At 46.2% G+C, this 12,500-nt stretch overlaps 2 non-coding genes across 2 annotated transcripts in view; both read left to right on the top strand.

The window, feature by feature from the left end:
* Window positions 1–11,235: 11,235 nt before the first annotated feature.
* On the top strand, window positions 11,236–11,390 carry LOC141484343 (5.8S ribosomal RNA). The gene has a single exon (XR_012466593.1). It is a non-coding gene; the product is annotated as a 5.8S ribosomal RNA (ribosomal RNA).
* A 602-nt stretch (window positions 11,391–11,992) lies between these two features.
* LOC141484342 (large subunit ribosomal RNA) overlaps window positions 11,993–12,500 on the top strand; it is a 4,019-nt gene continuing 3,511 nt past the window's right edge. Inside the window, exon 1 of the ribosomal RNA XR_012466592.1 lies at window positions 11,993–12,500. This exon is cut by the window's right edge and continues 3,511 nt beyond it. This is a non-coding gene — a ribosomal RNA (large subunit ribosomal RNA).

The raw sequence follows: 12,500 nt of genomic DNA, 5'->3' as shown, positions 1-12,500 counted from the left end.
CGTCGTACTATTCGATTTTATTAAGCACGTTCTCCGCGGATTCGTCTAGCCAATTGAATATCCTTTGGCATAATAGTAACACGCTTAGCGTGTATAGCGCACAAGTTGGTATCTTCGAAAAGGCCCACCAGATATGCTTCGCTAGCCTCTTGTAGAGCCATAACGGCTGAACTTTGGAATCGCAAATCAGTTTTAAAATCTTGGGCGATTTCTCTTACTAATCTCTGGAATGGTAGTTTTCGGATTAATAATTCCGTACTTTTTTGGTAACGACGAATCTCTCGAAGAGCGACAGTACCGGGTCTGTATCTGTGAGGTTTCTTAACTCCTCCAGTAGCGGGTGCGCTTTTTCGGGCGGCTTTAGTAGCCAACTGTTTTCTAGGGGCTTTACCTCCGGTAGATTTGCGAGCTGTTTGCTTTGTACGAGCCATCGTATACGAATAGTTCCTCAGTCGAACGACAAATACTGATTAGTGAGCCTTCACGATCGGTCGTTAACAGTTTTATTCAGGTATAAGGATAGGGAACTTCTACCATTGGTTGAATCGAAGAAAGTGGGCGTGTCCCCCCAAAAACAAGACAAAACCAGCTTTCCAGCGCCGACGGCCTTCAGTTGTTCTCGAGCATTCGAAGTAGTAATAACGTATTTCGCTCGTACTTTTTTTCTCTATAATCTTCCGTTTGTATTACACAAAATGACTGGTAGAGGAAAAGGAGGAAAGGGATTAGGAAAAGGCGGAGCAAAAAGACATCGCAAAGTGTTGCGAGATAATATTCAAGGAATTACGAAGCCTGCCATCAGAAGATTAGCTCGTCGTGGAGGTGTAAAACGTATATCCGGATTGATATACGAAGAAACTCGTGGAGTACTCAAAGTATTTCTCGAAAATGTTATCAGAGATGCGGTAACATATACAGAACACGCCAAAAGAAAAACCGTCACGGCCATGGACGTAGTATACGCTCTCAAACGTCAAGGGCGTACATTATATGGTTTCGGCGGTTAGATTCATATTCCGACGAGAAATTTAAAAAAAAAAAACGGTTCTTTTCAGAACCACAATTTGTTTTCAAAACGAATTCGATTTATATACTTTACTTTGGTGTGAGTAATAATTAACGAATTACCAAATTAAATTCGAACGATATACCCATCTAATTTTAAGCATTATCTGTCATTCTTTTGATTACCTGAATAATTGCTTCATTTTATCCTGTATACTTAACGAAATTATTAATTTCAACCTTACTACATCTGTATACGAAGAAGAAAAGAGAAGAACGATCTGTACAATTAGATTATATACCACTCGGTTTCTAAATCTATAGGACAGGGAAGCTACTGGTATCTAGCTAGCTAGCTAGGTAGCTCCCAAACTATTCAATTATTCACCAATAGAAATTACATATGAAACTTTTCTGAAACGCCGCTTTAAAACGCGATACCATTTGTACGTAAAGAAAAAATTGAAAAAATGAATATTCATAAACTGATCGAAGGTTAATGAACCACTGTCCAAATATTATTGTTTTATGCTTATAATATTCATCTATCCCATTTCACAAATTACTATGAATAATAATAACAACCTATTTTTATATACTCGTCATTCATTTCTGCAGATATTGAAATGTATGTATGCATTCATCTATGCTATATAATTTAATTAGGTATATTTTTTTTTTTTTTCATTTATTCATTCCAATTTACTCATGATTGTCTATATTGTAATTCCACGAACAAGAATGTATAATATTTCTATGGATATTGTTATGTTTATTCATTTGTATACCTAAATCTGATATTACTGCATACATTTTATTTTCATCACGAATAAACGTACAGACATTCTGATATTTGATTTCAGCAAATAGAAATCACTTGTTTCGGCACGAAAATAAGAAGTTGAACAATAATAATATTATTAATCATGTATACATGTATACGTAAATATGCGCAAGCAAGAAAGAAACAATCGCATATCGTGCTGCGTCAACAATTGTATCGAAAAGCGATGACAAGAAAAAAAAAAAAAATATATGCAATTGTCGAATTCATTAGAGAAAATCGTTGTGGCCCTGATAAGGGCCGATATTTTATTTGTCGCTTTCCTCTCTCAGGAAATGTGTACTTATGCCTTCTTTTCGGTTTTTTTCGGTAACAAAACCGCCTGAATATTGGGCAAAACACCACCTTGAGCAATGGTTACTCCTGATAACAATTTATTGAGTTCTTCGTCGTTTCGAATGGCCAGCTGTAAATGTCTAGGAATGATACGGGTTTTTTTGTTATCGCGAGCCGCATTACCGGCCAATTCCAAGACTTCAGCTGCCAAATATTCCATTACTGCGGCTAAGTAAACCGGGGCGCCGGCACCAACTCGTTCGGCATAATTTCCCTTACGAAGGAGTCGATGAATACGTCCTACTGGGAATTGGAGTCCAGCCCGACTGGAACGGGACTTTGCCTTTCCCTTAACTTTACCTCCTTTTCCACGTCCAGACATGTCGAATCGTAGATTAGTATTATATATCGGATAAATTTAAAGAATTCACTGAGAATTATTCGATGTTGCTCTAACAGTAGCTTTCTATACAATGATTTCTATATAGAATCGACCTGTATTAATACCGTCCTACCGACCAATGGGCGTTCTCGAACGCTCAACTTTCCGGTGGGCGGAGCCTACTAGAGTTCCAGTTACTATCTGAAATAGTGACGACAGAGTGGCGTCTTTTACATCATTCGATTGCTGAACCTCATTGAGTGCAGACGTGTCTGAGCGATTAAGTGTTTTCTCCAATTTATTTAGTGAATGTGGCAGCCGTGCGGCGGTGTGTTATTTCTTGCTATAAATAGCGCGTTCGTTTTGTGCGTGAGCAGACAACCACACTTTTGGTGAGTACGTTCAAAGATATCATTTCCGTTGCGTTCTTGGTGCTCATACTTGTTTCTGAGTGTCCGAAAACAAAGCTTTGAATTGCGGCAGTATGGAGGAACTGCTTTGTAGCCTGGCAGGGAAGGAGAAGGGCGAAATTATTGGCTTTATAAGCCAATTAATTTCAGCCCTTGGCCTGTCCCAGTCAGACCTGCTTGGCAGAGCTTCGCCAGGCCCTGGGGACGACTGTCAGTCTACGACAGGTCGTAAACAGGGAGTGGCTAAGGCCCCGACTGGCCGTAGGAAAGCTAACTCGGACCGAGACTACAGCGACAGCGATAGTGTAGCCTCCTTCTCCTCATCAGTCTCGAAAAAGAGACGCTTCAACAATGATGGATTTCCTCCTCTTCCATCAGTGTCAAGACGCCGTATCGACGAATGGATACGGCACGAAAAAACTGAAGTCAAACAAGTACTATCCAAAAAGAAAAGAAGCTCAAAAAAAGAGCAATGTTACAAAATGTTCAGGCAGAGGCTCGGAATTACTATTCCGAGTCCGAGACCTCATCACGTCAAGCGGCCCAAAATCAGGCCAAAGAGAAGGCCGCACCTAGCGAAAGCGCTAAAAGCGGCCCCAACGAACCTGAAATCGTTGAAAATGTTGTCGAGATGGAAGATCTCGACGCAAATGCAAACGAGGGTGCTTCTACTACGGGAAGCACCGTCAAATCAGTTCATGGCGAGGAGCCCACCCCCCCTACCCCTCTGAAGCAAGACATCCCGTCTACGGCTTCAAAGGCTAAAATTCCACCTATTGTTGTCCGACAGAAGGACAAATGGGTACCACTGTTGAAACTGACGACTAGAGAGAACATCAAGTTCTCGAAAGCCGTCAATTTACATGACGGGATAAAAGTCCAGCCGGAGTCTCCTGACGACTATCGGCGGCTGGCAAGGCTTTTGGTGAGGGAAAAAATCCCTCACCATACTTACTCGCTCCCCGAAGAGCGGCAACTACGTGCCGTCATCAGGGGAGTGCCAGAGCACCTGGCAACTTCCGATGTGCGTGAGGAGCTTGAATCAAAAGGCTTTGACCTCACCAGCGTCACGCGCATGAAGCGCGCTGGCAAACCTATGCCTCTGGTCCTCGTCTTGCTAGACAGGGATCAGAAGCATATTTTTGAGGTCAAAGACCTCTTGTGCGTGAAGGTTCAGGTCGAACCCCAACACGCGAAAACTTCGGTGGGTCAATGCCACCGTTGTCAACGCTTTGGACACTGCCAACGCAACTGCTTGGCAGTGCCCATCTGCGTTAAATGCGCTGGCAGGCACTTAACCAGTGCCTGCAAAAAGACCAAGGCTGACCCCCCGAAGTGCAATAATTGCAAGGGGGCTCACACAGCCAATTACCGTGGCTGCCCCGCGTACCCAAAGGTACAAAAGAAGGGGCAGACCACAACAAGGAAACCAGCCTCCTCAGGGAGACCTGCGGGGTCTGGACGCGTCCAGGAGGGGGTCAGCTTTGCAAAAGCTGCATCTAAGGGCGCAAGTACTGCAAGTACTTCTGCAAAGCCCACCTCCCCTCGACCTGAACCCTCACCTCAGACTCAGGGGGTTTCAGACATCTGTGCCGCACTGGACCAGATGAAAAAGTTATTCGTCAAATTCCCCGTGTTACAGACAATGTTCACGGTGAATACAAGCGTGATGACCGGAACTGCCAATGTCTAGACAACCAACGTTGCCTAGATCTCTGAAGATAGTTTTTTGGAATGCCAATGGCATTCGAACAAAGAAGCTGGACTTCGAAAACTTCCTCATTGAAAACAACATAGATGTGGCTCTAGTCCAAGAGACACATCTAAGGAACGAATCCATTGTCATTCCAAATTACAGATTCTTTCACAGAGAACGTGTTGGACGTGCTGGAGGGGGAGTCGGCATTTTTGCCAAGCGATCCCTGCAGTGTGTCCAATACGGCATTGACAGTGCTCGGTTGCACGGTACTGAGGCCGTGGGGGTCGAAATTCAACTGAGAAGGGGTTGTCACAGAGTAATCTCGGTTTACAACCCTCCGAACATTCGTCTACTCCCAGAATCTCTGGATGAACTGCTGATGGGAAGCAACATTCCGACAATTGCTGCTGGCGACTTCAATGCCAAGCACAGACCTTGGAGCAGAGCCACAAATCGAAACGGCCAAGCGCTCCATGCGCATGTTGACAGACATGAATATCTCGTGCTGGGACCAGATGAGCCTACGTACTATCGCGGGCAGACTAGGCCTGACGTACTAGACATCGCGCTTCTCAGAAACGTCACTCTGACCAGTGAAATTTACGTTCTGTCGGAACTGGATTCTGATCATAATCCAGTAATCCTGGTACTGGGCGATGATCTTCCTCCCCCTGAATATCGCGTGAGATCTAAGACGGACTGGGATGTCTTCACAGCCCAGCTCGAAGAGATGCGCGCCCCTCCTGAGGTACTCGACTCTCCCGACGAACTCGACGCGGCAGTTGAGCGTTTCGAGCTTTCCGTGAATGATGCGTTTCGAGCGGCCACCTCCAGGGAGGAGTGTCCGCTGAAGAGCTACAACGAGTTTCCCCCTCGTATCAAAGCCTTGATACGAGAGAGAAACCGCCTGAGAAGGCTCTACCAGCGAACCCTTTTCCCAGGGGACAAAACAGCGGCGAACAGGATGGCCAATCGTGTCAAACAGGCCATCAATGAACACCGAAACGAAAGGTGGGAAGAGCTCTTGGAATCCTTCGAACCTGGGAGTGACGAGCTTTGGCGAGTCACTCGTAGGCTCAGGGGGAAGAAGACTGCTCTCTCACCATTCACGGAGAGCGCGGAGTGTGCTACTCCCCCGCCGACAAGGCGTTAGCCTTTGCAGACACGATGGAACGTCAGTTTCAACTTAACGTTGACGACGACGACGACATCGACCGCGATATGCTGCTGGAAGACCGGGTTCACCGACTTCTCAGGGAGGATGACGACGACGACATCCGTCCAGCTTCTATGGAGGAGCTGAAGGGTCTCATCAAGGCTGCGAAAGCAAAGAAGGCTCCGGGAGCCGATTCAATAACTAACAAGTTGTTGAAGAGACTCCCGGAAAACAGCGTTGAATTCTTGCTGAGTCTCATCAACAGTTCGTTGGCCCTCAGACACTTCCCTAGAAGGTGGAAGCATGCGATCGTCGTCATGCTCCCGAAACAGGGTCAGAACCAGCTGTTCCCGCAGAACTATCGCCCGATCAGTCTACTCTCGTCGGCGGCTAAGCTGGCTGAAAGAGTCGTACTGCAAAGACTCAACGAAGAAGTTGAGGACCGAAATGTTCTGCCTAATGAACAATTCGGCTTCAGGAGAGATCACTCCACTGAACTACAGGCTCTAAGGTTGGTCGAGAACACCATCAGCGAGCTGAATATCAACAAAAAAGTACATATAGTACTTTTAGATATTTCAAAGGCCTTCGACCGAGTATGGCACGAAGGCCTTATACATAAGCTAAACGCGCTCGACCTACCTCGGGGCCTGGTCCGGTGGATCGGATCTTTCCTGAGAGGCAGAACCTTTCAGGTTAGAGTAGAGGGCTCTCTGTCTGACAACAGAGAGATCCTCGCTGGAGTGCCACAGGGGGCCGTGCTCTCTCCGACGTTGTACTCACTCTATACAAGCGACCTGCCCAGGTCCGATAGAGTGAAGATATCCCTGTACGCCGATGACACGGCTCTACTCTCGTCTTCCATGGGGCGTGAGCTCGGCGTCGTCTACATGCAACGTGCATTGGACGACCTCGAGCGCTGGTACCTCGAATGGAAGATCCGAGTAAACCCGGAAAAGACTCAGGCGATAACCATGGGGAGATTACTATCTTCTCCGGCCAGAAAAGTGAGAGTCTCTGGGAGGGAGATTGACTGGCAAGCGCGGGTAAAGTACCTCGGCCTTTTAATAGACCGTAGGCTCACTTGGAACCCGCACATCATGTACGTTAAGTCCAAGATCGAGGGTCGGATCGCCGGTCTGTACCCTCTGATCAACAGAAAATCCAAGATGAGTCTTAAAAACAAAATTATGATCTACAACTCGATGTTCAAGCCTGTCATCATGTACGCTTCAGGCGTCTGGGTCAAGCGGCTCCGTCCAACATTTCCATTTTGGAAAGGTTACAAAATAAGCTAATTAGGATGATTGTGAATGCTCCTTGGTTCGTGCGGAATGAAGCCATCCGCAGAGATTTGCAGCTGCCTTCCATTCGGCAGTCCATTCAGTCGAGGAATGAGAGAGTTTTCGAAAAAACGGAAACTCACGAAACCCGTTAGTTAGGGAAGCCACAGATTATGCTGTAGACGACCCCTCCCGATATAGAAGGCCCCGACACTCTGTCGAATGAGGCCCTCATGTCCCCCGTTAAAGGATGAATAACTTTTTCATCCATCCACCCCAGCCAGGTAGGGGTATCCCGAAAAGGGAAAAAACCGTCATCCATCAGTCATGTACCCATTGGCCCATCTCAGCCGTGATCAGCCGAAAGGGTGGGATGTCTCCAAATCCTGAATGAACTGAGGATGATCAAGGTACATTTCGAAAGCAAACCTGCACGATAGTACTTGTTTGTTTGATATGACGAAATTAAATTTTCAGAATGCCAGAAGCTAGTGGAAAGGCTCGAAGCGCCGGAAAGGCCCAAAAGAATATATCGAAGACCGATAAGAAAAGGAGGAACGATAGTTACGTTTATTCTACAAAGTATTGAAACAATCCATTCGATACCGGAATATCCAGTAAAGCGGCATCATGAACGGTGGTAAATGATATTTGAGCGTAGCAGCGGATATCCCCGTCTTGCTCAATAACAAGCGATCGACTATTACGAGCAGAGAAATTCAGACTGCAGTACGTTTACTACTGGTGAAGCGAAGCACCCGTCAGCGAAGGCACCAAAGCAGTTAAAATATACCAGTTCAAAAACTTTTCCGGTCTATATACATTCTTAAAAATATGCGGACAGCTCTCCTCAGTCCAGCGAGAATAAATATAAATTCGGAACGAATCTTTCGTGAAGGGCGAGTCGCCGTCTAGCGAAGGGTTGTTATCAGTACATTGTTACCTCCTTTCGTGAAACGCGCGATGATAATATATTTTGCCACCTATTATAGATTGCTTACCTTTCAACCTAAAAAGTTAACGTTCGTTACGTGTTACGCCGGTATTTTGTTACATTATTTTTTAACGTGTTTTTTATTTACGTGCTAATATGTTGTCTAAAATTTATGATTAGCATGTTATAGTTCGATTTGTTGTCGGTGGTTTTATTTGTGAAATACTCCGTTATAGATAGAGCTACAGTATCGTCTTTTTCGTTCGTTCGTGTTGTAGTATCGACCTTTTTATTTCGTATATTACGATGATTATATCTTACGAATATAACATTAATAACGTTCGTTATTTTCGAATGCCGTTTTCATCGAAATTTTATGGATAATTTTTGAACTGTTGATGCGATTAGAAGCGTCGGTTCTTGGTTTATCCGTGCCAGTAGACATATGTCTTTCGTCTCCCTATTAAGTATGCATTCTCAGTAAAGTAAATTAAGGTGATAACCGCGAATATAACATTAATCGTTATGGTTCCTTAGAATCGTACCACATTTATTGGATAATTGTGGTAATTCTAGATGCTAATACTGCGTCAGGTTCCGAGTCGTGAGACGGTAGAGCGCTTCTTATTAGATCAAAACCAATCGGTGGCGGTTCGCTCGTCATCGTACACCTTGGTGACTCTGAATAACTTTATGCTGATCGCACGGTCTCGCACCGGCGACGCATCTTTCAAATGTCTGCCTTATCAACTGTCGATGGTAGGTTCTGCGCCTACCATGGTTGTAACGGGTAACGGGGAATCAGGGTTCGATTCCGGAGAGGGAGCCTGAGAAACGGCTACCACATCCAAGGAAGGCAGCAGGCGCGCAAATTACCCACTCCCGGCACGGGGAGGTAGTGACGAAAATAACGATACGGGACTCATCCGAGGCCCCGTAATCGGAATGAGTACACTCTAAACCCTTTAACGAGGATCAATTGGAGGGCAAGTCTGGTGCCAGCAGCCGCGGTAATTCCAGCTCCAATAGCGTATATTAAAGTTGTTGCGGTTAAAAAGCTCGTAGTCGAATCTGTGTCCCGCGCCTTCGGTTCATCGTCCGCGGTGTTAACTGGTGTGCCGCGGGACGTCCTGCCGGTGGGCTTAGCTCGCAAGGGCGGCCCAACTCAATCCCGCCGCGGTGCTCTTCATTGAGTGTCGAGGTGGGCCGGCACGTTTACTTTGAACAAATTAGAGTGCTTAAAGCAGGCTAAAACTTCGCCTGAATACTGTGTGCATGGAATAATGGAATAGGACCTCGGTTCTATTTTGTTGGTTTTCGGAACCCCGAGGTAATGATTAATAGGAACGGATGGGGGCATTCGTATTGCGACGTTAGAGGTGAAATTCTTGGATCGTCGCAAGACGGACAGAAGCGAAAGCATTTGCCAAAAACGCTTTCATTGATCAAGAACGAAAGTTAGAGGTTCGAAGGCGATCAGATACCGCCCTAGTTCTAACCATAAACGATGCCAGCTAGCGATCCGCCGACGTTCCTCCGATGACTCGGCGGGCAGCTTCCGGGAAACCAAAGCTTTTGGGTTCCGGGGGAAGTATGGTTGCAAAGCTGAAACTTAAAGGAATTGACGGAAGGGCACCACCAGGAGTGGAGCCTGCGGCTTAATTTGACTCAACACGGAAACCTCACCAGGCCCGGACACCGGAAGGATTGACAGATTGAGAGCTCTTTCTTGATTCGGTGGGTGGTGGTGCATGGCCGTTCTTAGTTGGTGGAGCGATTTGTCTGGTTAATTCCGATAACGAACGAGACTCTGGCCTACTAACTAGGCGTTTTCCGACATCCTAAAGGCCCGCCGATGGGGCTTCGGCCTTTATCGTGCGCGGTTTTTACTGTCGGCGTATAAACAATTCTTCTTAGAGGGACAGGCGGCGTCTAGCCGCACGAGATTGAGCAATAACAGGTCTGTGATGCCCTTAGATGTTCTGGGCCGCACGCGCGCTACACTGAAGGAATCAGCGTGTCCTCCCTGGCCGAGCGGCCCGGGTAACCCGTTGAACCTCCTTCGTGCTAGGGATTGGGGCTTGCAATTGTTCCCCATGAACGAGGAATTCCCAGTAAGCGCGAGTCATAAGCTCGCGTTGATTACGTCCCTGCCCTTTGTACACACCGCCCGTCGCTACTACCGATTGAATGATTTAGTGAGGTCTTCGGACTGAGCGCGATGGCGTTTCGGCGTCTTCGATGTTTCGGAAAGATGACCAAACTTGATCATTTAGAGGAAGTAAAAGTCGTAACAAGGTTTCCGTAGGTGAACCTGCGGAAGGATCATTACAGTGATATTGTCTATATACGACATGTCTGATCAAATATATATATCGCGAAGCGAGAAAAGAGTTAAATCTCTCCTTTTTCCTTCTACGATATTCGAACTAATTTGTCGCTTTATGTTTTCGTTTCGATAGAAAAGAAAATGAGCGACGGTGGACTACGTTTTCGAATGACGGTGAAATTGACGACGACGACGACGTTGTTGTCTGTCGTCATCATCCTTTCGATTAGTAGTAGTCCTCTTCTCGAACTATACAAATTCGTCTTAGAGGTTTTTCAATTAGGCGTGTAATTTTCTTTACCGAAAATTATAATATATGACGTTGTGCGTATTGTTGTGTTGCCGCGTCGTTGTCGTCGATTATGGCGCTAATGTTGTTCGTCGATCGTGTTGTGAAGCGTACGCTCTTTTGTCGAACGCGAACGCGCGATATACGACGATACATTTCGCCGTCGATGACGATGATGCCGACGACGCCGCCTTCGCCGGGTACCTAGGAGTGTGTGACTGTTAAAAAACCGCTCCGTAGGAAATTATGTTTAATCGCGGTCGAAACGTGAAAGTTTCGTTTCGTACGAATTTTTACGTTACCGGATTACACAACGAGATTTCCGATGGTTGTGAAAGATATTCGCCCGGCCGTGTCAGTTAGAACGCATGGTAAATGAAATACTACGCGCGTCCTCTACACGACGAATATAAAAATTGAGTCGTGCGCGATTTCGGTACACGATGCCTCGTCTGAATATGTGGTGCCGTACGAATACGAAATCGTCGAGCGCTTCTCTTTTTTTTATTTTTTTAACAAGTATATATATATTTATGTACGTTGTTGCATTGGTATAATCTCAACGCTTGCCGAATCGAGACGTCGAACTCTTGAAATTATTTTTTTTGAGTACGTCTAAATAAAAGATTACCCTGAACGGTGAATCACTTGGCTCGTGGGTCGATGAAGAACGCAGCTAATTGCGCGTCAACTTGTGAACTGCAGGACACATGAACATCGACATTTCGAACGCACATTGCGGTCCTCGGATACTGTTCCTGGACCACTCCTGGCTGAGGGTCGTATCAATTTCAAAGACTGCTCGGTTTTTCAAAATTGATATTTTGTAAAAACGTCGGAGCGTGTTGGATGATTGACGTGTTGTTGTTGTTGTTGTTTGTCGTCTATCGAGTCGTCTCGTTATTATAATCGTTATCTAAGTATTTTATCGCCTTCGCGGCGATGACACTTGGTAACAAAAATAAATACACGTTGACGACGACGACGACGCCGACGACGACAAAGACGCGGCATCTTAAAGTGCGAAAGCGACGAATCGTTTTTTCTCATCGCAAGATGAGAGAAACGTTACGTAGTTTGTACACAACGAAATCGTATCGAGTCTCCGTTGTTGGGAAAGCGGCTGCCACGGCAATATACAGGTTCACGCTTGTAGTGTGTGTGTGTGTATGCTCTCGTTACGCACGATCGTCGTGTCCGAGAATCTTTGATGAATCGAAGACGACGTCTGATCGTGTCGAGCAGCGTACGTACACACGCACACACATTATTACAGGACGTCGAGAACTTTTTTGTCCGTTTCGGTAGTTCTCTCTCGAAATAACGACGGACGAGACTACGTACGTCGACTCGTTGCTGTTGAATAAACTGAAAAATTATTTTATCGACCTCAGAGCAGGTGAGACTACCCGCTGAATTTAAGCATATTACTAAGCGGAGGAAAAGAAACTAACTAGGATTCCCTCAGTAGCTGCGAGCGAACAGGGATAAGCCCAGCACCGAATCCCGCGGGTTAACCGCCGGGAAATGTGGTGTTAGGGAGGATCCGTTTATCCCGGAGTCGTACGGCGCGTCCAAGTCCTTCTTGAACGGGGCCACAGCCCATAGAGGGTGCCAGGCCCGTAGCGACCGCCGTCAATTTCGGGAGGATCTCTCCTCAGAGTCGGGTTGCTTGAGAGTGCAGCCCTAAGTGGGTGGTAAACTCCATCTAAGGCTAAATATGACCACGAGACCGATAGCGAACAAGTACCGTGAGGGAAAGTTGAAAAGCACTTTGAAGAGAGAGTTCAAGAGTACGTGAAACCGTTCAGGGGTAAACCTGAGAAACCCGAAAGGTCGAAGGAGGAAATTCATCGCGTTTCGATCGTCGGCGTTTGACGGGTTTCGTGACGG

The sequence above is a fragment of the Leptinotarsa decemlineata genome, unplaced genomic scaffold (assembly GCF_025532065.1).
Source record: "Leptinotarsa decemlineata unplaced genomic scaffold, Ldec_3_MD MMD2_tig00005484, whole genome shotgun sequence".
Taxonomy (NCBI): domain Eukaryota; kingdom Metazoa; phylum Arthropoda; class Insecta; order Coleoptera; family Chrysomelidae; genus Leptinotarsa; species Leptinotarsa decemlineata.
This window is presented reverse-complemented; position numbering and strand designations above follow the sequence as displayed.